Source organism: Lepidochelys olivacea (assembly GCF_965140295.1).
Source record: "Lepidochelys olivacea isolate rLepOli2 genome assembly, chromosome: 2".
In the NCBI taxonomy this organism is placed as follows: domain Eukaryota; kingdom Metazoa; phylum Chordata; order Testudines; family Cheloniidae; genus Lepidochelys; species Lepidochelys olivacea.
The window spans coordinates 31,373,219-31,397,843 of NC_140412.1; positions in this window are offsets into that span (position 1 = coordinate 31,373,219).

A 24,625-nucleotide genomic window follows, 5' to 3' on the forward strand; every position below is an offset into this window, starting at 1 on the left:
ACAATCACATCCTAGAGTTTAGAGCACTGCCCCAGTACGTGGGAGCTCACATCACTCTGAATCAGGCAAGGCAGGGATTTGAAACTGGATTTTCTCCGTGTAGGGCAGGGTCCTAATCACTAAGCTAAATACACATATCTGGCAGCTCCCAAATCAAACAGCTCAGGTTTTGATCAGAAAATGGACATTTCAGCACAGCTCTGTTTTCTCAGTAATGTTGGAAAGGTTTTGCTTTCATTCCAATTTGGAACAAAAATAGATTTTGAAACCTCAAATGTTGCTGTGAAATGTAATTGTCCTCCAGGCAACTATTCTCCCTTGGCTCTTCAGAACAACATGTGGGTGTGAAACATCAGGACCCAGACACCCCTAGGGGAGAACAAGAAGTTTGAACCACACAGAATAAACAATTGAACCAGCTGACTGTATACAATGTTATTGTGCTATAAAATATGTTGAGTAAGGACTTTTTGTGCAAGCTTGTAATGTTTTAAACTAAATGCTCATTATAAGATGTATGCAGACTGTGGTTATGAATGTATGTATTTGTGCAGATAGAAAACTGCGCTCCTAATCTGTGGCATGGTCAGGAAGGGAGGGGTTGCCTCTCAACCAGATGAGACTAGCTCCAAGCAGCTAGCATTTGTACAACCCAGAAGAAGACAAATGTTGGGCCACTAGAATTAATGGGAAGACATTGAGACATCACAGCTAGAATTTCCCCACCCTGAATAACCATAAGTCACCGTGCCAGGAGAAAGAGAGAAAGGAAAACACTTTTTTAAGTAGACGGCTTGAAACAGAGGTCTTCATACAGAAACTGAGGGACAGTCATTTGTTTGATGCTTTCTGTGAAACTCTAGATCCCCTCCATGGCAGGCAGTATCCTGAGAAACTGTTCAAAGGTAATAGGTAACTTGTTCTAGAAATGGGATTTTTAGCTAATTTGAAAGCGTGAAGGCTGAGTTTGCATCTTTAAGTTTATTTTCTGTGTAACTTATATGTTTGCTGAGCTCTCCCTTACTAGTTCATCTTGGAATCTGTGGTTTTTCTATCAAATAAATCTTTTGTTTATTTTTTAGCCCAAGCTCATCTCTATTGTGCAAATGGTGTGAAGTATGTGCACCAAAATAAGATGATGTCTGCGGTGCTGGTTTTACTCCTTTGGGGGTAATGAACTATAGAGGAAAAATCTGAGTATCTGGTAGCTAAGAACTCTTGTGTGAATGTATCTGGGGAGATGGGGGATTGGAAATGTCGTTGGTGTCACCCTGCAAGGAATAACTAGGTTGGTGGAAATCAGGGTGAGACCTTGTGTTTGTCAGTCGGCTACTGGTGTCAGAAATCTACACAAAAACAATGCAGCATAAAGGTAGGTGGTGAAAGACTCTATTACTGGTCTGAGTTATCCCGCAAATCTCACAGTGTGGTGCATTTTACAAGCACTTGCAAAGAAACTGGAGAGGCTAATTTGTTGCCTGAAATATATATTTCCAATTTTTCTTTTCAAAGTATACAGTGTTCAAACATATCAGACAAAGCTGGAGAATAAAGCCTTCTTTCCACACAGCAGCACACAGCATACACCATACAGGCAGAAGTTGTGCAAGTTTTCCCCACTGTCTTGCCATCAGGCCCTAGTGAATAGCTTTGATTACAAAGATCCTCCCAACATCAGGGTGCTAATAAGACATTGATAAAGAAGAATCACACAAAATATGTACAATCATTCTTTCTTGGGTTGTCTTTTTTGTATTTTTCTAAAGCCTTTTATACACATGCACAGAGAAATTCCTTCAAGACATTTATTTCTAACCTTTCACAATCCTCCTGATCACTGATACCCCAAAAAAAGAGAAGACATCCCATTTGTATAAATGTCCCACACATCAATGGGTAATCGTACTCGATAACACAAGAGGTCCCACCCAGTCTTATTTTCTATGATCTCATGATCTTCAAACAGAAGACATCAAGTGCGTCAATATTTTCTGTGCCTAGCCACATAGAGTTTGGAAGCCAGATGACTGCAGAGTGGCTGCTTTATAATATACTTCATTTTCCAGCCCCTGCTCACTGTGCCAATAGTTATTAAACTGGAAAAAAAGGTCTACACTGAAACAAAAGCTAATTCTAATACTGTAGGTGCACTTAGAAAGCTCATTCCCATTTTAGAGGTATTACCAGTTCCACCAATAGTTTCCACCATTTCAATAGTTTCCACCATTTCAAATATAAGGAATATTGCTGGAATCAGTAAAACTTCCAAAGTGGGAATGAACAAAGGTGTACCCATTGTACATCCAACATACATAAACTAAGCATCTGCAGATATTTTTAGAGCTACTGCACCACAGGAAGAACAGCATGTTGTATGGTGTCGGAGAGAAGACTTTGGATTCTTTGACCATGGGATGGTGTCCCAAGAAGGAGTGCTAGGCAGAGACGGGCTCCACCTAACGAAGAGAAGGAAGAGCATCTTTGCGAGCAGGCTGGCTAACCTAGCGAGGAGGGCTTTAAACTAGGTTCACCGGGGGAAGGAGACCAAAGCCCTGAGGTAAGTGGGGAAGTGGGATACCGGGAGGAGGCATGAGCAGGAGCGCGTGAGAGGGGAGGGCTCCTGCCTCATACTGAGAAAGAAGGGGGATCAGCAGGTTACCTCAAGTGCCTATATACAAATGCACGGAGCCTGGGAAACAAGCAGGGAGAACTGGAAGTCCTGGCACAGTCAAGGAATTATGATGTGATTGGAACAACAGAGACTTGGTGGGATAACTCACATGACTGGAGTACTGTCATGGATGGATATAAACTGTTCAGGAAGGACAGGAAGTGCAGGAAAAGGTGGGGGAGTTGCACTGTATGTAAGAGAGCAGTATGACTGCTCAGAGCTCAAGTATGAAACTGCAGAAAAACCTGAGAGTCTCTGGATTAAGTTTAGAAGTGTGAGCAACAAGGGTGATGTCATGTTGGGAGTCTACTATAGACCAGCAGACCAGGGGGATGAGGTGAACAAGGCTTTCTTCCAGCAACTCGCAGAAGCTACTAGATTGCACGCCCTGGTTCTCATGGGAGACTTCAGTCACCCTGATATCTGCTGGGAGAGCAATACAACAGTGCACAGGCAATCCAGGAAGATTTTGGAAAATGTAGGGGACAATTTCCTGGTGCAAGTGCTGGTGGAACCAACTAGGGGCAGAGCTCTTCTTGACCTGCTGCTCACAAACCGGGAAGAATTAGTAGGGAAAGCAAAAGTGGATGGGAACCTGGGAGGCAGTGACCATGAAATGGTCGAGTTTAGGATCCTGACACAAGGAAGAAAGGAGACCAGCAGAATACAGACCCTGGACTTCAGAAAAGCAGACTTTGAAAACCTCAGGGAACTGATTTGCAGGATCCCCTGGGAGAGTAACATGAGGGGGAAAGGAGTCCAGGAGAGCTGGCTGTATTTTAAAGAATCCTTATTGAGGTTCAAGGGACAAAACATCCCGATGTGTAGAAAGAATAGTAAATATGGCAGGCGACCAGCTTGGCTTAACAGTGAAATCCTTGCTGCTCTTAAATACAAAAAAGAAGCTTACAAGAAGTGGAAGATTGGACAAATGACCAGGGATGAGTATAAAAATATTGCTCGGGCTTGCAGGAGTGAAATCAGGAAGGCCAAATCACACCTGGAGTTGCAGCTAGCAAGAGATGTTAAGAGTAACAAGAAGATATGTTAGCAACAAGAAGAAAGTCAAGGAAAATGTGGGCCCCTTACTGAATGAGGGAGGCAACCTAGTGACAGAGGATGTGGAAAAAGCTAATGTACTCAATGCTTTTTTTGCCTCTGTCTTCACGAACAAAGTCAGCTCTCAGACTACTGCACTGGGCAGCACAGCATGGGGAGAAGGTGACCAGCCCTCCGTGGAGAAAGAAGTGGTTCAGGACTATTTAGAAAAGCTGGACGAGCATAAGTCCATGGGGCCGGATGCATTGCATCCGAGACTGCTAAAGGAGTTAGTGGATGTGATTGCAGAGCCATTGACCATTATCTTTGAAAACTCATGGCAATCGGGGGAGGTCCCAGATGACTGGAAAAAGGCTAATGTAGTGCCCATCTTTAAAAAAGGGAAGAAGGAGGATCCGAGGATCTACTGGCCAGTCAGCCTCACCTCAGTCCCTGGAAAAATCATGGAGCATGTCCTCAAGGAATCAATTCTGAAGCACTTAGAGGAGAGGAAAGTGACCAGGAACAGTCAGCATGGATTCACCAAGGGCAAGTCATGCCTGACTAATCTAATTGCCTTCTATGATGAGATAACTGACTCTGTGGATGAAGGGAAAGCAGTGGACGTGTTGTTCCTTGACTTTAGCAAAGCTTTTGACATGGTCTCCCACAGTATTCTTGCCAGCAAGTTAAAGAAGTATGGGCTGGATGAATGGACTATAAGGTGGATAGAAAGCTGGCTAGATTGTCGGGCTCAACAGGTAGTGATCAATGGCTCCATGTCTAGTTGGCAGCCGGTATCAAGTGGAGTGCCCCAGGGGTCGGTCCTGGGACCGGTTTTGTTCAATATCTTCATAAATGATCTGGAGGATGTTGTGGACTGCACCCTCAGCAAGTTTGCAGATGACACTAAACTGGGAGGAGTGGTAGATATGCTGGAAGGTAGGGATAGGATACAGAGGGACCTAGACAAATTGGAGGATTGGGCCAAAAGAAGTCTGATGAGGTTCAACAAGGACAAGTGCAGAGTCCTGCACTCAAGACGGAAGAATCCAATGCACCGCTACAGACTAGGGACCGAATGGCTAGGCAGCAGTTCTGCGGAAAAGGACCTAGGGGTTACAGGTTACAGGGGTTACAGTGGACGAGAAGTTGGATATGAGTCAACAGTGTGCCCTTGTTGCCAAGAAGGCCAATGGCATTTTGGGATGTATAAGTAGGGGCATTGCCAGCAGATTGAGGGACGTGATCATTCCCCTCTATTCGACATTGGTGAGGCCTCATCTGGAGTACTGTGTCCAGTTTTGGGCCCCACACAACAAGAAGGATGTGGAAAAATTGGAAAGTGTCCAGTGGAGGGCAACAAAAATGATTAGGGGACTGGAACACATGACTTATGAGGAGAGGCTGAGGGAACTGGGGATGTTTAGTCTTCAGAAGAGAAGAATGAGGGTGGATTTGATAGCTGCTTTCAACTACCTGAAAGGGGGTTCCAAAGAGGATGGCTCTAGACTGTTCTCAGTGGTAGCAGATGACAGAACAAGAATTAATGGTCTCAAGTTGCAGTGGGGGAGGTTTAGGTTGGATATTAGGAAAAATCTTTTTCACTGTGAGGGTGGTGAAATACTGGAATGCATTACCTAGAGAGGTGGTGGAGTCTCCTTCCCTAGAAGTTTTTAAGGTCAGGCTTGACAAAGCCTTGGCTGGGATGATTTAGTCAGGGATCGGTCCTGCTTTGAGCAGGGGGTTGGACTAGATGACCTCCTGAGGTCCCTTCCAACCCTGATATTCTATGATTCTATGATTTATAGTGACTGCACATATCTACCTTACTCATTCCACATGAACACACACAAATGGAATATAATTGAGGATAAATCTTCATATGCTCATTTATCTATCACTAAGTGACCTGCTAGAGCCTTACAGTGTATGCTATAGTGAACATTTCCATTTATATGCAAAGTGAAAAATAAAAAAGTTCTTTTAGGAGTGTATCTGTGCATAATGTATCCCTTCAGTCACATTAATAAAAAAACCCCAACAACTTGTTGTACAAGAAAAATCCAAATAATTTAAAAAACCTGCTTACTACTGTTTATTGCACAGAAATTGCACATAGACTGAAAATCCCTCTGACTGTAACAGTAATATGATCATAAATCACAAAAGCATTATGTTTAAATTCATAATTATTTCATTAACTGAGCTGTTCAGACTTTAAACCTACACAAGGTTTAAAGTTTTACATTTGTAGGCAGACAAGGAGATGTAGACTTAGTCTTCAAATATACTTTTGAGTGGAAGCCGATTGTGTAATGTCTCTTGATATATTGGTTCGTGTCTAAGGTGCCACTAGTACTCCTTTTCTTTTTGCAAATACAGACTAACACGGCTGCTACTCTGAAACAAATTTCACTGTAAATCTGATTTGGATAGCCTCCTACTCTGATTTTTTTCCCTAAATACCATCCCTGTAATGTGGCATTTCATATGGTTACTGAAGTATTGAGCATAAGGAGATTTTCCCCACTAAATTTAAAGTAAATATGACTTATTTTATTGACATTTAAAATCATACATGTTTCCAGTGACAACTCTTGCTCTCTTTGTTTGTACATAACTCAGATCAGTACAGTCTAGAAACATTATAATGTTCTTATGGATGAGATCTCATTGAGACTAAGGAGGACCAGTTGTATTTACATTTGTTTTTATAGTGTTCATAATGGTCATGAACCAGGATCTCCAGGCTCACTATTACTACAGACTAGGCAGGAAAGCCAACAGAGAGTATAGAGGCCATGAGCAGCCTACCTCATGCTGCAAATTCAGGATAGTGTCACTTAAAAGCACTGCTGTTACACCTCTATGGTGAAATCCAGGCTCCAGTGAAATGGGAATTTTAACATTTTCAAATATTTTAATAATGTGAATCCAATTCATTCTATGCACGAGTTCTCATTGAAACCTATCTAATAAGAATATTTTGACATTTCTATTCCAAGTAGATATGAATGCAATGTCATGTGAGAAAAGACTGGAGAATCAGGGTCCTAGTGTCTCTTTGGAGTGTGTAATCACCGTTAGCCAAAAAACAGTTGATTCATGACCACAACTCACTTGCTTTTCTGCAGAATTTGTACAAGCCATCTGTAAAGTGTGCAAATAACTCACTCATGATTTGTGTAAACTCCATGGCAACATCCAAGAACTTACAGGTATCCAGTACATTATAGCACTTTGCATTTATATGGCTTTGAGACTTAAATAGAAATGTCCAGGGTTTTTAAGACTTTGTTTTGGAGTTAGGATTTTAAACTATAAGATCAGGCTTGACAAACCCCTGGCTGGGATGATTTAGTTGGGGATTGGTCCTGCTTTGAGCAGGGGTTTGGACTAGATGACCTCCTGAGGTCCCTTCCAACCCTGATATTCTATGATTCTATGATTCTATTTTTTCTATTGATGTTTTCTGATATATACAGAGAAGTATGTCTACAATGCTAACTCTAGGTTAATAGAATGCTTGTGTGTAGTAACAACAGCAAAAAGAGAAGGGTTACAGAGGATAGAGACAGATAGAAAATCTTGTTTCAGAAAAGATATGAAAATGGATGGTGTCAGTGGTGTGGAAAATACAAGAAAGCTTTTCCAGAGAGGAGGGGCTACAGAGCTTTAAAGACAACAAAGGTGATAATGCAAAGAGGAATGTACATATTTCTGCATTCTATAGAGCAGTGGCTCTCAACCTTTCCAGACCACTGTACGCCTTTCAGGAGTCTCATTTGTCTTGTGTATCCCCAAGTTTCACCTCCCTTACAAACTACTTGCTTACAAAATCAGACTCAAAGATATAAAAGTATCACAGCACACTATTACTGAAAAATTGCCTACCTTCTCATTTTTACCATATAATTATACAATCAATTGAAATATAAATATTGTACTTACATTTTAGTCTATAGTATACAGAGAAGTATAAACAACGCATTGTCTGTATGAAATTTTAGTTTGTACTGACTTCGCTAGTGCTTTTTGTGTAGCGTGTTGTAAAATTAGGCAAATATTTGGATAAATTGATGTACTCCCTGGAAAATTTTTGCATACCCCCAGGAGTACACATACCCCTGGTTGAGAACCACTGCTATAGAGAATATGAGAGTAACATGTCTCACACGTTTTATGTAGCTGTGACTCCTGTCACGGTTCCTCCCCCACTCTGAACTCTAGGGTACAGATGTGGGGACCTATTTATGACACGCCCCCCAAATCTCAGCTAGGGTGAAACACTGGCTGGGATTTCTTCCTGGAGCTCTAGGAAAACAGAGTTAATAAGACACATGCATCTCTAAATATACTACCAAGTACATAAAGACTAACAATATTTTCCACATCTCAAGGACGATTTTAACCAGTTGATTCTGGGAAACTTTCACGGGAGAGTGCATCAGCCACTTTGTTAGAAGCTCCTGAGATGTGTTGGATGTCGAAATCAAAATCTTGGAGAGCTAAACTCCACCGAAGAAGTTTTTTGTTAGTTTCTTTGACGGTGTGAAGCCACTTTAGTGCAGCATGGTCGGTTTGCAGGTGGAAACGCCGTCCCCAAACATATGGGCGTAGCTTTTCCAGAGCGTAGACAATGGCATAACATTCTTTTTCAGTGACTGACCAGTTGCTTTCCCTCTCAGACACTTTTTTGCTGAGAAACACTACAGGGTGGAATTCTTGATCAGGTCCTTTCTGCATTAAAACTGCTCCCACACCACGCTCAGATGCATCTGTGGTTACTAGGAACGGTTTGTCAAAGTCTGGGGCCCTTAGTACAGGGTCAGACATGAGTGTCGCTTTAAGCTTGTTAAAGGCCTTCTGACACTTTCCGGTCCACTGAACAGCATTTGGCTGTTTCTTTTTGGTTAGGTCTGTCAGTGGGGCAGCGATTTGGCTGTAGTGCGGTACAAATCGTCTGTAATAACCGGCCAAGCCTAAGAAGGATTGAACCTGTTTCTTTGACTTTGGGACTGGCCACTTTTGGATAGCATCCACTTTGGCCTGTAGGGGGCTGATAGTTCCTTGACCCACCTGGTGTCCAAGGTAAGTCACTCTGTTTAGGCCTATTTGACACTTCTTAGCCTTAACAGTTAGTCCTGCCTCCCTTATGCGCTCAAGGACCTTTTGTAGATGTTCCAGGTGGTCTGCCCAGGAATCCGAAAATATGGCCACATCGTCAAGGTAGGCGACTGCATATTATCCTAATCCCGCTAGGAGACCATCTACAAGTCTTTGGAAAGTGGCGGGTGCATTTCGCAGCCCGAAAGGGAGTACATTAAATTCATACAGCCCGAGATGTGTGATGAAGGCTGACCTTTCCTTGGCAGATTCATCTAGCGGTACCTGCCAGTACCCCTTAGTTAAGTCCAAGGTAGAGATGAACTGGGCCCGTCCCAGTTTCTCTAATAGTTCATCAGTGCGTGGCATTGGATAGTTGTCTGGGTGAGTTACAGCATTTAGCTTACGGTAGTCCACGCAAAAACGTATTTCCCCATCTGGTTTGGGAACTAGAACCACTGGAGATGCCCATGCACTTTCAGAGGGGCGGATTACACCCATCTGTAACATATCCTGGATCTCCCGTTCTATAGCAGTTTTAGCTTGAGGAGACACCCGGTAAGGGTGGACCCTAATTGGGTGAGCATTACCTGTGTCAATGGAGTGGTATGCCCGTTCAGTCAGTCCTGGGGTGGCTGAGAACGTTGGTGCGTAGCTAGTGCACAGCTCCTGGATCTGCTGTCGCTGCATATGCCCAAGGGTCATGGAGAGGTTCACCTCTTCCACACCACCAGCACATTTCCCTTCGTAATAGACACCTTCAGGCCACTCAGCGTCGTCTCCTCCCTGGGCTGTAAACTGACAAACCTTTAATTCTCTGGAATAAGAGGGCTTTAGAGAATTAATATGGTACACCTTAGGCTTTCGGTTGGAGATGGGGAATGCTATGAGATAATTAACAGCTCCCAGGCGCTCCTGGACCATGAATGGCCCTTCCCACGATGCTTCCATTTTATGGGCCTGGAGCGCCTTTAAGACCATGACCTGGTCTCCTACTTTGAAGGAACGCTCTCTGGCATGTTTATCATACCAGGCTTTTTGCTCTTTTTGAGCATCCTGTAAGTTTTCTCTAGCAAGGGCTAAAGAGGTTCGGAGGGTGTTTTGTAGGTTGGTTACAAAGTCCAGAATGTTAGTTCCTGGAGAAGGTGTAAATCCCTCCCATTGCTGCTTCACCAACTGCAATGGCCCCTTAACCTCACGGCCATATACAAGTTCAAATGGGGAAAACCCTAAACTGGGATGTGGTACAGCTCTGTAGGCAAAGAGCAACTGCTGCAATACTAGGTCCCAATCATTGGAGTGCTCATTTACGAATTTACGTATCATGGCCCCCAAAGTTCCATTAAACTTCTCCACCATGCCATTTGTTTGATGATGGTAAGGAGTGGCAACCAAGTGATTTACCCCATGAGCTTCCCAAAGGTTTTTCATAGTTCCTGCCAGGAAATTAGTCCCTGCATCTGTGAGGATGTCGGAGGGCCAACCTACCCTGGCAAAAATGTCTGCTAGTGCCTGGCACACACTTTTAGCCCTGGTGTTGCTTAGAGCTACTGCTTCCGGCCATCGGGTGGCAAAATCCATGAAAGTCAGTATGTACTGCTTTCCTCTGGGTGTCTTTTTCGGAAAAGGACCCAGAATATCCACAGCTACTCGCTGAAATGGAACTTCAATGATGGGGAGTGGCTGGAGAGGAGCTTTGACCTGGTCTTGGGGTTTTCCCACTCTTTGGCACACCTCACAAGACTGGACATAGGTAGAAACATCCTTGCCCATTCCCTCCCAGTGGAATGACCCCCCCAAACGGTCTTTGGTCCTGTTCACCCCAGCATGGCCACTAGGGTGATCATGGGCTAAGCTCAAGAGCTTGGCCCGGTATTTAGTTGGAACTACCAACTGTCTCTGAGGATGCCAGTCTTCCTGGTGTCCCCCAGAAAGAGTTTCCTTGTATAAAAGTCCTCTTTCTACAACAAACCTGGATCGATTAGAAGAGCTGAGAGGCGGTGGGTTGCTCCGTGCCGCCGTCCACGCTCTCTGGAGGCTTTCATCTGCTTCCTGTTCGGTCTGGAACTGTTCCCTTGATGCTGGAGACATCAGTTCCTCATTGGATTGGGGACATAGGCTTGGTCCCTCTGGAAGCGATATAGGGGATGGAGCTGTTTCTGTTGACTGTGAACCGCTCTCCGCTGGTGCACTATGTTGGGATTCAGGCTCCGGCTGAGCCTCTTGTGTAGGGTTATCGGCTGCTGCCAGTTCAGGTTCGGTGGGGCCCTCTGGTGTTGAGGTTGCAAGTACTGGATTCAGTGCTGGCACGGGGTCTGGTGTTGGTTGTTCGGCTGGTTCCGGTTCTGGGACTGGTTCCGTCTGGGTCTCTGGGACTGGATCCACTACTGCTGTTGCAGACATTGGCCTGGGGTCCGGGTCCATCACCTCTGACCGGGCCCTGATAGAAGTTTCCGGAACAGAGCTAGGCCCCACGGCTTGTTTAGCTTGGCTGCGGGTGACCGTTCCCACCCTCTTGGCCTGCTTCACGTGATTGGCCAAGTCTTCCCCCAACAGCATGGGGATGGGATAATCATCATAGACTGCAAAAGTCCACATTCCTGACCAGCCCTTGTACTGGACTGGCAACTTGGCTGTAGGCAAATTGAAAGAGTTGGACTTGAAGGGTTGAATCGTCACTTGGATCTCTGGGTTGATTAAATTGGGGTCCACTAAGGAAGCATGGATAGCTGACACTTGTGCTCCGGTGTCCCTCCACGCGGTGACCTTCTTCCCGCCCACACTCACAGTTTCCCTCCGCTCCAAGGGTATCTGGGAGGTATCTGGGCCTGTGGACCTCTGGTGTGATTCCGGTGCAATGAACTGTAATCTGTTGGGGTTCTTGGGGCAGTTGGCCTTTACATGCCCCAGCTCGTTACATTTAAAACATCGTCCAGCTGACGGGTCACCGGGGCGAGGTGGGTTGCTGGAGAACGGGGTGGTGGGACGATAAGGGGTCTGGAGGGTTCTTTGGGAGGTAGGTGGGGCTTTGGGCGGCCCCCGGTAATAGGGTGTGGTCTGGGGTGGTCCCTTCTGGTCTCCGCTCCAACTGCGACCAGTTTTCTTCTTCTCTGCCACCTCCACCCATCTGGTTCCAATCTCTCCTGCCTCGATTACAGTTTTGGGTTTCCCATCTAGGATGTATCTTTCTATTTCCTCAGGAACACCCTCTAAGAATTGTTCCATTTGCATTAGGAAGGGCAAATTTACTGGAGATTCAACACTTGCTCCTGATATCCAGGCATCCCAATGTTTCACAATGTGGTAGGCATGTCGGGTAAATGACATGTCTGGTTTCCACCTTAGGGCTCGGAACCTCCGACGAGACTGCTCGGGTGTTATCCCCATTCTGACTCTCGCCTTGGATTTAAACAGTTCATACTTGTTCATATGTTCTTTAGGCATTTCAGCTGCCACCTCAGCTAAGGGTCCACTGAGCTGTGGCCTCAGCTCTACCATGTATTGGTCAGTAGAGATGTTGTACCCAAGGCAGGCCCTTTCGAAGTTTTCTAAGAAGGCCTCAGTATCATCACCTGCCTTGTAGGTGGGGAACTTTCTGGGATGGGAAGTGGTACCTGGAGAAGGATTGCTAGGGTTTGTTGGTATATTCTGCTGGGCCTTTATCCTCTCCATCTCCTCCACATGCTTCCTTGCCTCCATTTCCCTCTTGTGGGCAGCCTCCTGTACCTCCTTCTCCAGCCGCATGAGTTCTATCTGTCTTTCATGTTCCCTTTGTTTTTCCTCAGCCTGAAATTTGGCTAATTCCAGCTGTAGTCGAGCCGAGGATTTGGCCATTCTAACCTCTCTGTTTTTAACTAACTTTACACCCGAGGTTTAGAAATAAACAAACAAAACTTGGCTGTAAAATTTTGCTGTGCTGGAATAGAATACCTATTCTCTGATAGTGATTGTCAGCCTACAGAAAAAGACAATTCCCTTGTCTCTGCTCTGGGCCCAAATTAAAGCAAAAAACCTCCAACTACTTGGAAACCTGCTTACCCAGCCCAAAGGAAAAAAAAAATTCTTTTCAAACCTGTGCTCCTTGTAAAACAAAAAAAAAAATCAAAATCCTAAAAAAAAACCCTGCCACTTTTGTCTCCAGGCAAATGGGTAGAGCACACACCCCCTATTTACTTTTAGGAAGAAAAGAAAAAAAAAACCTCTGGGTTGGAAGACTGTGAATTTCCCTGCAGGAGTTAAGTACCCTGCCTCCAGGCAAAGAAAACCTGCAATTCACAAGATAATCCCCTTTTGTCTCTGCTTGGCCACAAAGCAGAGAGAAACCAAGCTGCTTTCAGTTTCAAAGCTGCTTCCTGGACTTCCTAAAAATTCCTTTTTAAAATCTGTATTTCTAGTTCAAAAAATCTCAACTGGATCTCAAAATGATTTCAGGTTAATCCCACCACTGTGCCACCATGTCAAGGTTCCTCCCCCACTCTGAACTCTAGGGTACAGATGTGGGGACCTGCATGAAAAACCTCCTAAGCTTATCTTTACCAGCTTAGGTCAAAACTTCCCCAAGGTACAAAATATTACACCTTGGACTGGCCTCTACCACCACCAAACTAATACTGGTTACTGGGGAAGAGCTGTTTGGACGCGTCCTTCCCCCCAAAATACTTCCCAAAAGCTTGCACCCCACTTCCTGGACAAGGTTTGGTAAAAAGCCTCACCAATTTGCCTAGGTGACTACAGACCCAGACCCTTGGATCTTAAGAACACTGAACAATCCTCCCAACACTTGCACCCCCCCTTTCCTGGGAAATGTTGGATAAAAAGCCTCACCAATTTGCATAGGTGACCACAGACCCAAACCCTTGGATCTGAGAACAATGAAAAAGCATTCAGTGTTTTACAAGAAGACTTTTAATAAAAAATAGAAGTAAATAGAAATAAAGAAATCCCCCCTGTAAAATCAGGATGGTAGATATCTTACAGGGTAATTAGATTCAAAAACATAGAGAACCCCTCTAGGCAAAACCTTAAGTTACAAAAAAGATACACAGACAGAAATAGTTATTCTATTCAGCACAATTCTTTTCTCAGCCATTTAAAGAAATCATAATCTAACACATACCTAGCTAGATTACTTACTAAAAGTTCTAAGACTCCATTCCTGTTCTGTCCCTGGCCAAGACGACTACTGACAGACACAGACCCTTTGTTTCTCTCCCTCCTCCCAGCTTTTGAAAGTATCTTGTCTCCTCATTGGTCATTTTGGTCAGGTGCCAGCGAGGTTACCTTTAGCTTCTTAACCCTTTACAGGTGAGAGGAGCTTTCCCCTGGCCAGGAGGGATTTCAAAGGGGTTTACCCTTCCCTTTATATTTATGACAACTCCCCTGAAGTTAATGGAGTCACTCCTGATTTGAACAAGTGTGATTAAAAGGAGAATCAGTCCATGTATTCATTATCATTCCCCTCACCTTTACAATATTGTGGAAATAAGTGATTAAAATACTATTGAAATCTGAGGCTGCCATAAGTGAAATTACTTGGTGTCTAGTCCACTTCCTGGTGGAGATGGGTTCATGTCAAAAAACACTGCTGGCACAAAATAGCGTGCTTTTTGGAAGTCTTGGTAGAGAGGTGAATGAGCATAATCACTGAATCATCTTCTAAACTCTCAGAGATGGTCCCTCTGACTGAAAGTTGATACACATTTATGGCTTGCAAAGGTTTGTGCCAATTCTACTACAGTGTATATTTTCTAATGTTAGATATGGTACAGGATTTAATTCTCCACAACTGTCAAACCAGCACCTTTCTTTCGTATTGAAGTCACTATTTACATTTTAAAATGAGCTACTGGAAATTTTGTACAATTTACTATACCAAACTCTTCTGTTCTTCTGCAAGTCAAGAAATATGCCTGAAGAAATTACACCAAAGGAACAATTTGCTGACAAATTCTTTAGATAAAAGAACAAGTTAGCACGTTAATCTTCATAATTATTACAAGCACTCATATTTCTAAGGCCCTTAGTAAGTACAAAGTTCATTAGTGTTCTATGCATCTTCATTCCCCTGGTAATAAATGACTTGTAAGAACCACTGATGTTTACTAAAAATTGTACTGTATAATGTACAATCCAACACAACATATGCAGAATAAAAAGAAAAAAACAAAAAGAAAAGGAGTACTTGTGGCACCTTAGAGACTAACCAATTTATTTGAGCATAAGCTTTCGTGAGCTACAGCTCACTTCATCGGATGCATACTGTCGAAAGTATAGATCTTTTTATACACACAAAGCATGAAAAAATGGGTGTTTACCACTACAAAAGGTTTTCTCTCCCCCCACCCCACTCTCCTGTTGGGAATAGCTTACCTAAAGTGATCACTCTCCTTACAATGTGTATGATAATCAAGTTGGGCCATTTCCAGCACAAATCCAGGATTTCTTCCCCCCCCCGCACACACACACAAACCCACTCTCCAGTTGGTAATAGCTTATCTAAAGTGATCACTCTCCTTACAATGTGTATGATAATCAAGGTGGGCCATTTCCAGCACAAATCCAGGGTTTAACAAGAACGTCTGGGGGGTAGAGGGGAAGGAAAAAACAAAGGGAAATAGGTTATCTTGCATAATGACTTAGCCACTCCCAGTCTCTATTCAAGCCTAAGTTAATTGTATCCAATCTGCAAATGAATTCCAATTCAACAGTCTCTCGCTGGAGTCTGGTTTTGAAGTTTTTTTGTTGTAATATCGCAACTTTCATGTCTTTAATCGCGTGACCAGAGAGATTGAAGTGTTCTCCAACTGGTTTATGAATGTTATAATTCTTGACATCTGATTTGTGTCCATTTATTCTTTTACGTAGAAACTGTCCAGTTTGACCAATGTACATGGCAGAGGGGCATTGCTGGCACATGAGGGCATATATCACATTGGGGGATGTGCAGGTGAACGAGCCTCTGATAGCGTGGCTGATGTTATTAGGCCCTGTGATGGTGTCCCCTGAATAGATATGTGGGCACAGTTGGCAACAGGCTTTGTTGCAAGGATAGGTTCCTGGGTTAGTGGTTCTGTTGTGTGGTATGTGGTTGCTGGTGAGTATTTGCTTCAAGTTGGGGGGCTGTCTGAAGGCAAGGACTGGCCTGTCTCCCAAGATTTGTGAGAGTGTTGGGTCATCCTTCAGGATAGGTTGTAGATCCTTAATAATGCGTTGGAGGGGTTTTAGTTGGGGGCTGAAGGTGACGGCTAGTGGCGTTCTGTTATTTTCTTTGTTAAGCCTGTCCTGTAGTAGGTGACTTCTGGGAACTCTTCTGGCTCTGTCAATCTGTTTCTTCACTTCATCAGGTGAGTATTGTAGTTGTAAGAATGCTTGATAGAGATCTTGTAGGTGTTTGTCTCTGTCTGAGGGGTTGGAGCAAATGTGTTTGTGGGGTGGGTAGTGGAGGGGGAGAAAACCTGGATTTGTGCTGGAAATGGCCCACCTTGATTATCATACACATTGTAAGGAGAGTGATCACTTTAGATAAGCTATTACCAGCAGGAGAGTGGGGTGGGGGGAGAGAAAACATTTTGTAGTGGTAAACACCCATTTTTTTCATGCTTTGTGTGTATAAAAAGATCTTGTGTACTTTCCACAGTATGCATCCGATGAAGTGGGCTGTAGCTCACGAAAGCGTATGATCAAATAAATTGGTTAGTCTCTAAGCTGCCACAAGTACTCCTTTTCTTTTTGCGAATACAGACTAACACGGCTGTTACTCTTAAAGAAAAAAACATTAATCAATTACAACTAATATATATTAGTGTTTCCTACTACCTGAAGCTATTTATTTATTTACTAGCATTTCTATGACTTTCAACATGTATTACAAGAGAGTCTATAGTTTAAATTATGTACATTATAAAATCTTGATTTTGTGTGCTCATAAATTTCTCCAAATATCAGCATGATTCTTCATTTCACCGAAAGGTGAGTGCTTGTGTAAAATTTGTACAAAATTTGATGCTAGTTTTGGAGTTATAAGAGTTTTTTTAAAATTAGTTTTGCTCACTAGGAATCCAAAACTCATTGTGGGGTAAAAAGAAATAAAAGCTTGAACTAACTGATAAATCATTTTTTGAGCATGCTCGATGGACACCTGCTTAGATATTTGCAAAGTTAAATGAAAGTCCACCTGCTTTTTCACATGAGAGATATTATTTCTAACTAACCTTTATAGGGACTTGCCAACAAACATGTAAAGAAACTGTCACAGAACTGCTCCCAGTCACCAGTTCCACTGTGTCTTGCTCTGTGAACCAACACTAAATATTAGGGTGAATGAAAAATGGGGTATAAAACAATCCTGAAAAAAAATTAATGGTTTAGATAAATCAATGGTTGCTTGGAAAATGGTGTTCATTCTGGTCATCCCATCCTCAAAGAGATATAGCAGAAATGACAAGTGATGAGTATGACAGGTGATGAATATGATTAGAGGAATGGAAAGATGTCCATAGGAGAAGAGAATTACATAGTTAGGGCCTTTTAGTGATGAATAAGAGGGAACATGATACAGGTAAATTTTGACACATGTAAGACCTTCGCAACATAGAAACTCCAAAGTCTATTTTACTGAGATGTGCCAGATGCTATGGGAATATTAAATATCCACAGATTATTGTATCTATATGCATTTTTGAATCTGTCTTGTTACCCAGGGTTTTCAGAACCCCCAACGGGGGCAACTTAACTGTTTCACTCCAGATAGTAAAAGGAATAAATCAACAGCAACACGATAATTCCATCTGATATGATTCATGCAAGTTAGCACGCTCTATCTAACACTGCAGTTTATTAGATTTAAGCACACACAAGCATAAGCAATAGGTTTAGAACATCCCAGATATTTACCTAATATCTGGAATGGTATTGAATAATTAACAGCAGTTTTGGAGTGGCCAGTTTCTCACCCACCGGGAAGAAAAGCATCAGGAAAAACATCTCTCGAGATGGCTTAAGAGGACTGCTCCAAAATACATTCTATTAGCTAATCTTTTATAACTAACTTCTGCAAAACACATAGGTAATGATGACCCCTGCTGTATCATTACTTTTCTACTTTTCAATAACTTAATGTCAGATTTCAGAGTGGTAGCTGTGTTAGTCTGTATCAGCAAAAACAACGAGGAGTCCTTGTGGCACCTTAGAGACTAACAAATTTATTTGGGCATAAGCTTTTGTGGGGTAGAACCCACTTCCTCGTGCCACAAGGACTTCTTGTTTTTAATGTCAGAGGCATCTAGACTCAAGGTTTTCCAGCCAACAAGGTTTTTCAGTCTCAGTTGTTTTCTTGTCTGTCCCCTCCTCCCATTCTGATTAGCAGAAACTGTAGCTAGTTTTGACCTTGCTTCTGAAAGCGTGTCTCCACATTAACCCTTAGCTATGTGGAGTTCTATTTCATTAATTCAGGGTGGCTGAATGCACATAATATGGTTGCAATTAGCTTGATCACATTCTGGGGTATACACACCCCTCAAATCCAGAGCAAGAGTTTTTCTGTTGCTCAATCATTAGATGTGTTTTCTGTGCAGTCTGGAATCATTTGGGGGAGACAGGGGATTCATGCAAAGTCCCAGTGTTGGTTATGCATGAACCCAGCCCTTTGAATTTTCACACCCTTGGGAAAGGTGTATTGACTGGTTTTACCTGTTTCAGGAGAACTGGATAAAAAGGTCTCAAACTATGTAAAGAGTCAGCCTAATCTGACTCAAGAGACTCATTCTAGGACACAGAACTGACAAACTGGTGTATAGACCTACCAGAATGCCATGAGGATAATGGATAATACCTGGTAAGTTTTGCAAGCATTTAGACTGTTTATTGTTTTATTATGTTTTCTCTGTAATGTTTACATAAATGCACTCTACTTTGTGAAGGCTGGCACATCATTGGTAATCCTTGTTATAGATCCTGAGAGAAGGCAGAACTGCAAGTATTGGACTACAATCAGACCTCCTGGGATAAACACAGTGAACTGCAAGGGAACTATCACCTACTTCCTGACTCTGGAGGGAGAGGAATATGAGTTCCTGCCCTAGGAAAGGTGATAAGTATAGGCCTGAGGCCAGAGTGGAGTTCCCCTCAAGTTGCCATGATGAGTGCAGAGGTGCAATTACCCTGTAACTATGACATATATATTAAATAATGAATGGTATACATAAATTAAATCAGCACTCCTAATTACTCTCTCTCATAATACAAGAGTGAAGGAGACAACAATCAAATTGAAAGTCAACAGATTAATAAATATTCAGCAGAATTATTTGCAGCAAGATACTATTGAAGACAAGAGCTTAAAAGGACACAATACATAATAAGGCAGGGCATAACTCCACCTCCCCCCCCCATTAATTTCTTAGGAGTAAGAAGCAACTTACCCCCTAGGAAAGTTACTCTCCAATTTTCCAACATGTCATTTCTGGCAACTTTCCCTAAATCATTTGGTACTGGCCACCGGAACAGACAGGATACTGGACTAGATGGACTAGTTCCCTATTCTCTTATGTTTTGAACCACAACACGACATTAAGTTGTTAATACACATGAATACAATTTTTTTACAATCACTCTTTTCCCTTTTCCCTTCAGGACTGGAGAACTTGTTGCCTTCCATCTATAAGATTAAGCCTCTTTTAAAAAAAGCACCACAGATAAATGGCTAAAAATACAGATTGCAAGGATGCAGTTTCCTTAGCAACAAAAATCCCGAGGCATCTTTCAAAAGAACATATACCTGTTGATAATGGGGAAAAACTGTTGCACTTATATGGGTCCCCCATCCCTTTTAGTAGCACTATTTCTTTAATTGAGAACATCTTCATTTAAGAGAGATAAATATTTTATTAAATAAAAGGCCCCAGGCCCCTAGCAACTTACCTCCCTCAACACCACATGAAAGGCAGCAGGTCCCCCAGGAAGAAAACCTCAGCAGAGGCAGGAGCAGCAGCAGGGACATGCTTCACGGCACTAGGAAGCCCACTGATATCAGCAGGACAAGTCTGTATAGAAGTTTGTATTTTTAGGGGAGAGAAAATTAATGGTTAATGAAAAGAAAAGACTGCAGAAGGTCTGGGGTTCAGGGTCGGGGAGGGAGGGAGCAGAGAAAAATGAAGGAGGTAAAATTAATGAATTATTTAAAGGTAACAGAGGATTCAATGAAAGGCAGGGAATTAATATAGGGAAAGATTATAAACAGTTGAAGAACATGGAATGGACTAAGAAGGTGTTAAACATAATGATGAAATTTGAAAATGGTGATCTTGACAAAAATAATGGTATGACAGGCAAAGGCTCAGAAAGAGCAAAAAAGAAAACCAGTCAGGTATTGTTAGAGAGAGAAAAAGAGCAAATTCGATATAATCTTATGATCCTTCTGTCTGACACACTTTTGGTCTGTAAGTTGTCCAGCTGGATTGTTTGCTCTTTGGATCAGGTCTCATGTATTTAGAGCACCTGTGACAGTTTTGTGCCCTGTAACCCCAATTCAGCAAAGTACTTAAACATGTGCTTAGCTGGAAATGCATGCTGAAATCTACCCCTGCACAGGAAAGTGCATGATTACTTGTAAGCACCCTGATCCCACCATCTGAAATGTCTATTATTAGGGTTTTTTTTAAAAAAAAAAAGCTCAGGAAACGAAAGCAGCAAAAAGTATGGTTCAGAACAATTCATCATCTAGGTTATTCTGAATATATTTCAAAATCACATCCAATCCTGCTGTGCTACAGAAAGCTAAACCTTATATTCTGATGTATATATTCCTTCTCACAGACATTTCCAAGGGAGATTTTTAACATGCTATATCTAGAGTATAACTTTGTCCTCAGGAATTCCCTGATTCTTTTAACATGAAATGGCATTTTCATGTGGTGTCTACATTCACCTCTATGCAGTTAAGTTATGAATTGCAGTTAAATAACCTGGAGCTTATAAAGGGATGGATGGATCACAAGGGTAAGGACCTCATCACAGAGGAAAAGTCACAGTCTCCTAGCCAGCTGAAGGAAATGAAAGCATTCTTCACCACTGTTACCATTTTTGTTATCTGCAGCATTAAAGAGTCTCAAATAGGCTCTACGTTGAACACTAACTTGATGGTCAGAGGCTGTAATCTCTAAATCAGTGGTGAAGTCAATGTATTAGAGAGCCTCTAATTGTTTTCCCTTCTCATTATTAATTCCGTCTTCCCTGGATTGAAGCGAGTCAATTCCTTATCAATGGGCTACCTTAAAAAAAAACAAAGAAACAGAAACACCCAAGGACATTTGTCATAAAAATAAAGAGAAGGGTAACCACCTTTCTGTATACAGTGCTATAAAATCTCTCCTGGCCAGAGGCAAAATCCTCTTAGCTGTAAAGGGTTAAGAAGCTCAAGTAACCTGGCTCACACCTGACCAAAATGACCAAAAAGTGGACAAGATACTTTCAAATCTGGGGCTGCGGGGGGAAGGCTTTGTCTGTCTGTGTGATGCCTCTGCCGGGCACAGATCAAGAAAGCAAGCAATCCAACTCCTATAGAGTTAGTAAGTAATCTAGCTAGAAAATGCATTAGATTTTCTTTTGTTTTTGGCTTTTGAAATTCACTGTGCTGGAGGGAATGTGCATTCCTGTTTTTGTGTCTTTTTATAATTTAAGGTTTTGCCTAGAGGGATCTCTCTGTTTTGAATCTGACTGCCTGTGAGATTATCTTCCATTCTAATCCTGCAGAGTTGTTCTTTTATCTTTGTTTTGTTCTTCTAATAAAGTATTGTTTTTTAAGAATCTGATTGGGTTTTTAGGGTTCTAAAAACCCAAGGCTGGTCTGTGCTCATCTTGTTTATTCTTAAGCCTCCCCAGGAAAGGGGGTGTAAGGCTTGGGGGATATTTTGGGGGAAGACGTCTCCAAGTGGTCTCTTCCCTAATTCTTTTTTAAATCACTTGGTGGTGGCAGCATACGCTCCAAGGGCAAAAAGTTTGTGCCTTGGGGAAGTTTTACCCTAAGCTGGTAGAAGTAAACTTGGGGTCTTTCATGCAGGTTCCCACATCTGTATCTTAGAGTTCAGAGTGGGGAGGGAACCCTGACAACATTGTTGTTGTGGCTCAGAATCCATCAGTTGAAGAGAAGATATATAGTTAATAAAGTCCATGGTGTCTCACGCTTTCTTTGAATTGTCTCATGATAACGTGTAGAAGGGCTGACCTGTGAGACTCCACCTCTGAAGAGGCTTGGTGTCGAGGAGCAGGTGTTGATGACTTTGACAGACTCTCCTTAACCAGTGAGTCATTGGGGAAATCAGAAGGAAATGAGAAAAATAAAATTTTAATGGATAGTTTTCAGGAAGACACAGTAATTAGGACAGTTATGTTAATTCAGTGCATATATCTTCTGCAAATGTTAAACTCATAATGCTTAAGATCATAATTAGAGGATGGCATCAGATAGGAGTCAGAAATATAACATGGAAATCTGTAGTTATAGCGTTTCTTATTGTTTCACCTTTACTTCTATTTTAAATTAAAGCTTTAGATGTTTAGTTTGTTTCAAATTTTAATATATGTGACAGAGTGATGCAGGGCCACTAGCTATAACTGAGTTGGTGGCATTTAGAGTGCAGAATGGCTGGGGAAAGTAGGAAAATGCTGATTCCTCAGCTGGGAATGGGGCTGAGAAGTGGCGAGGTGGCAGCAAGTGCAACAGTAGAGGCAGAGAGACTGGCTGAGTTTGCTGCAGAATGGCCCTGAACTCAGTAGGGTTGGAGATGATGGCAGGAGCAGCAGGATTTCTGAGTTCAGGTAAGGGTGAGGCAGCAGTTGAAGCAGATATGGCAGCGCTGCGCTCACCTAGGGAAGCGATAGTAGCAATAGTACAGAAGCTGAAACTAGCTGGGGTTTGGTTGGTAGCAGGAGCAGCAATCGCACTGTGAGGAGGGTGAGCATAAGTAGCGCTCGTAAGCTTTTGGGGCTCTTGCTGATGCAAGACCAGGACTAGCATGAGTGCAGGAGGAGTGTAGGGGGTAGTAGAAGTAGTGTGGCATTCAGCAGGGATTTCCGCGGCCGTGGAGTAGTTGTGGTGATTTTGAGGTCTGCAGAAGCAAAGGAGGTGTAACACAAATACAGTGAAGCTTCAAGAGAAAGATCATAGCAGTTGGTGTTCTGGGATGAATTATTGTAACTTTTAGTGTCCCTGAGGCTGGATTGTCCATTGTTGGAGCAGGGACTCACGAACATGGAACACAGGAAAAACAGGGAATACACTCCTAAGATTTACTGGCTACAGCAAGGACACAGGGAGTCAGGTGGGTTTTCTAAACTCTGATTGTACAAATGAGCACTCTGCTTATTTCTGGATTCTGGCCTACTCTGGGGTGAGTGGAGAGTAATATTTGGTTGCCTCCATCAGTGTGGATGGGTGTGGGGAGTAGGCAGGGGGGAATGAAAGGAAAATATGGTTTAATTCTCTTAACATCTGTTAAAGTTAAAACTATAGACACTTTGTTGGGATTGGACAGCCCAATGATTTGTTTGAACAGCAATCTGTGACTGATTGATTACCAGTAAAATAGAGACACCATAAATTAGGACTCAGTTACTGGTTTTAATTTAGTGTAATATCTTCTGGACCATGATGTCCTTCTTACAGTGACAGAATTATTCTCCGGAAGCACTGTTTGGTCTCAGACCATAAGTTTTGCCATCCGGGATGTTAATGTTTTTTTGTCTTCTCTTAAGAAGATTTCACTGCCATATTAAATGATATTACATTAATTGTAATTCACTTGGTGTTACTTATAATGAGTGATGTGTAAGAAGAATGTAGACTGGGACATTTATTCAAATTTGTTACCCATTGACTGCAACTTAATCACTCACCTTATGCAAAAGAAGCCATGATTAGTTTTAATCAGAATTCTAAAATGGCTGCCTTTCAACACCTGGTGTTTGTAGAAAAAATCTTCATTGTTAAATGATCAATTCAGAATGAGGTACAGATTTTCAGTGTACTACTAACACATGTTCATGAATCAGATGAGGATTTTCTTCTACTTATTGCCTCAATTCTAGCTGGTTATTCACCTAGTTAATACCTCAGATATGGCTCTCAAGGAATTGGAATGGCTATTTATTTCCAAATCAATTTTCTGCTGTACTCGAAGAATAATTGGGAATTTTGAAACACTTGACCTCTCAGCTAGTGTATGATCTTCATTCCTTTTATATTTTGTTGTTAATCTGTAACTGTCCCCTCTAACAGTCAGCTGGATTTGTATCTAGTATTTTCTGAATTGTTTTCTGAAATATAATTAACGTTCATCAAAATCTTTAATTATGGGGCAATTTGGATCTTCATATTGAAATTTATCAGCTCAGCAATTATTAGAACTGTTTGACATGGGTTTGAGCACACTTAAGAGAGTCAGAGGTCACAAGAAGAATCTGCACATTTCCCAGGCATCCCAGCTATGTCCCTTGCCCAGCTGGTCCCACCCTTTTTATTTGCTGTGTTGGCTAAACTGATCTTCCAACTAACTCCCTCACCACCAGAAGGGTAGAGAAATTGAGAAATTGCACATCGGCAAGCCCCTCTTCCCACCACTTCCTGGCAGACTTCCTTGTCTGGGACCTACAATCTAGCTTCTGCAACTGGAAGAGAATCAAGACAATTGTATTTAATTATGTCTATTGGCTGTTCCTGTTCCCACTCTACTTTTGTGTAGGCAGTTCATATCTACTGATTTTTTTCCATTCTCTCTTCTACTTAATAAATCTGTTGCAGAAAGCAAATGAATA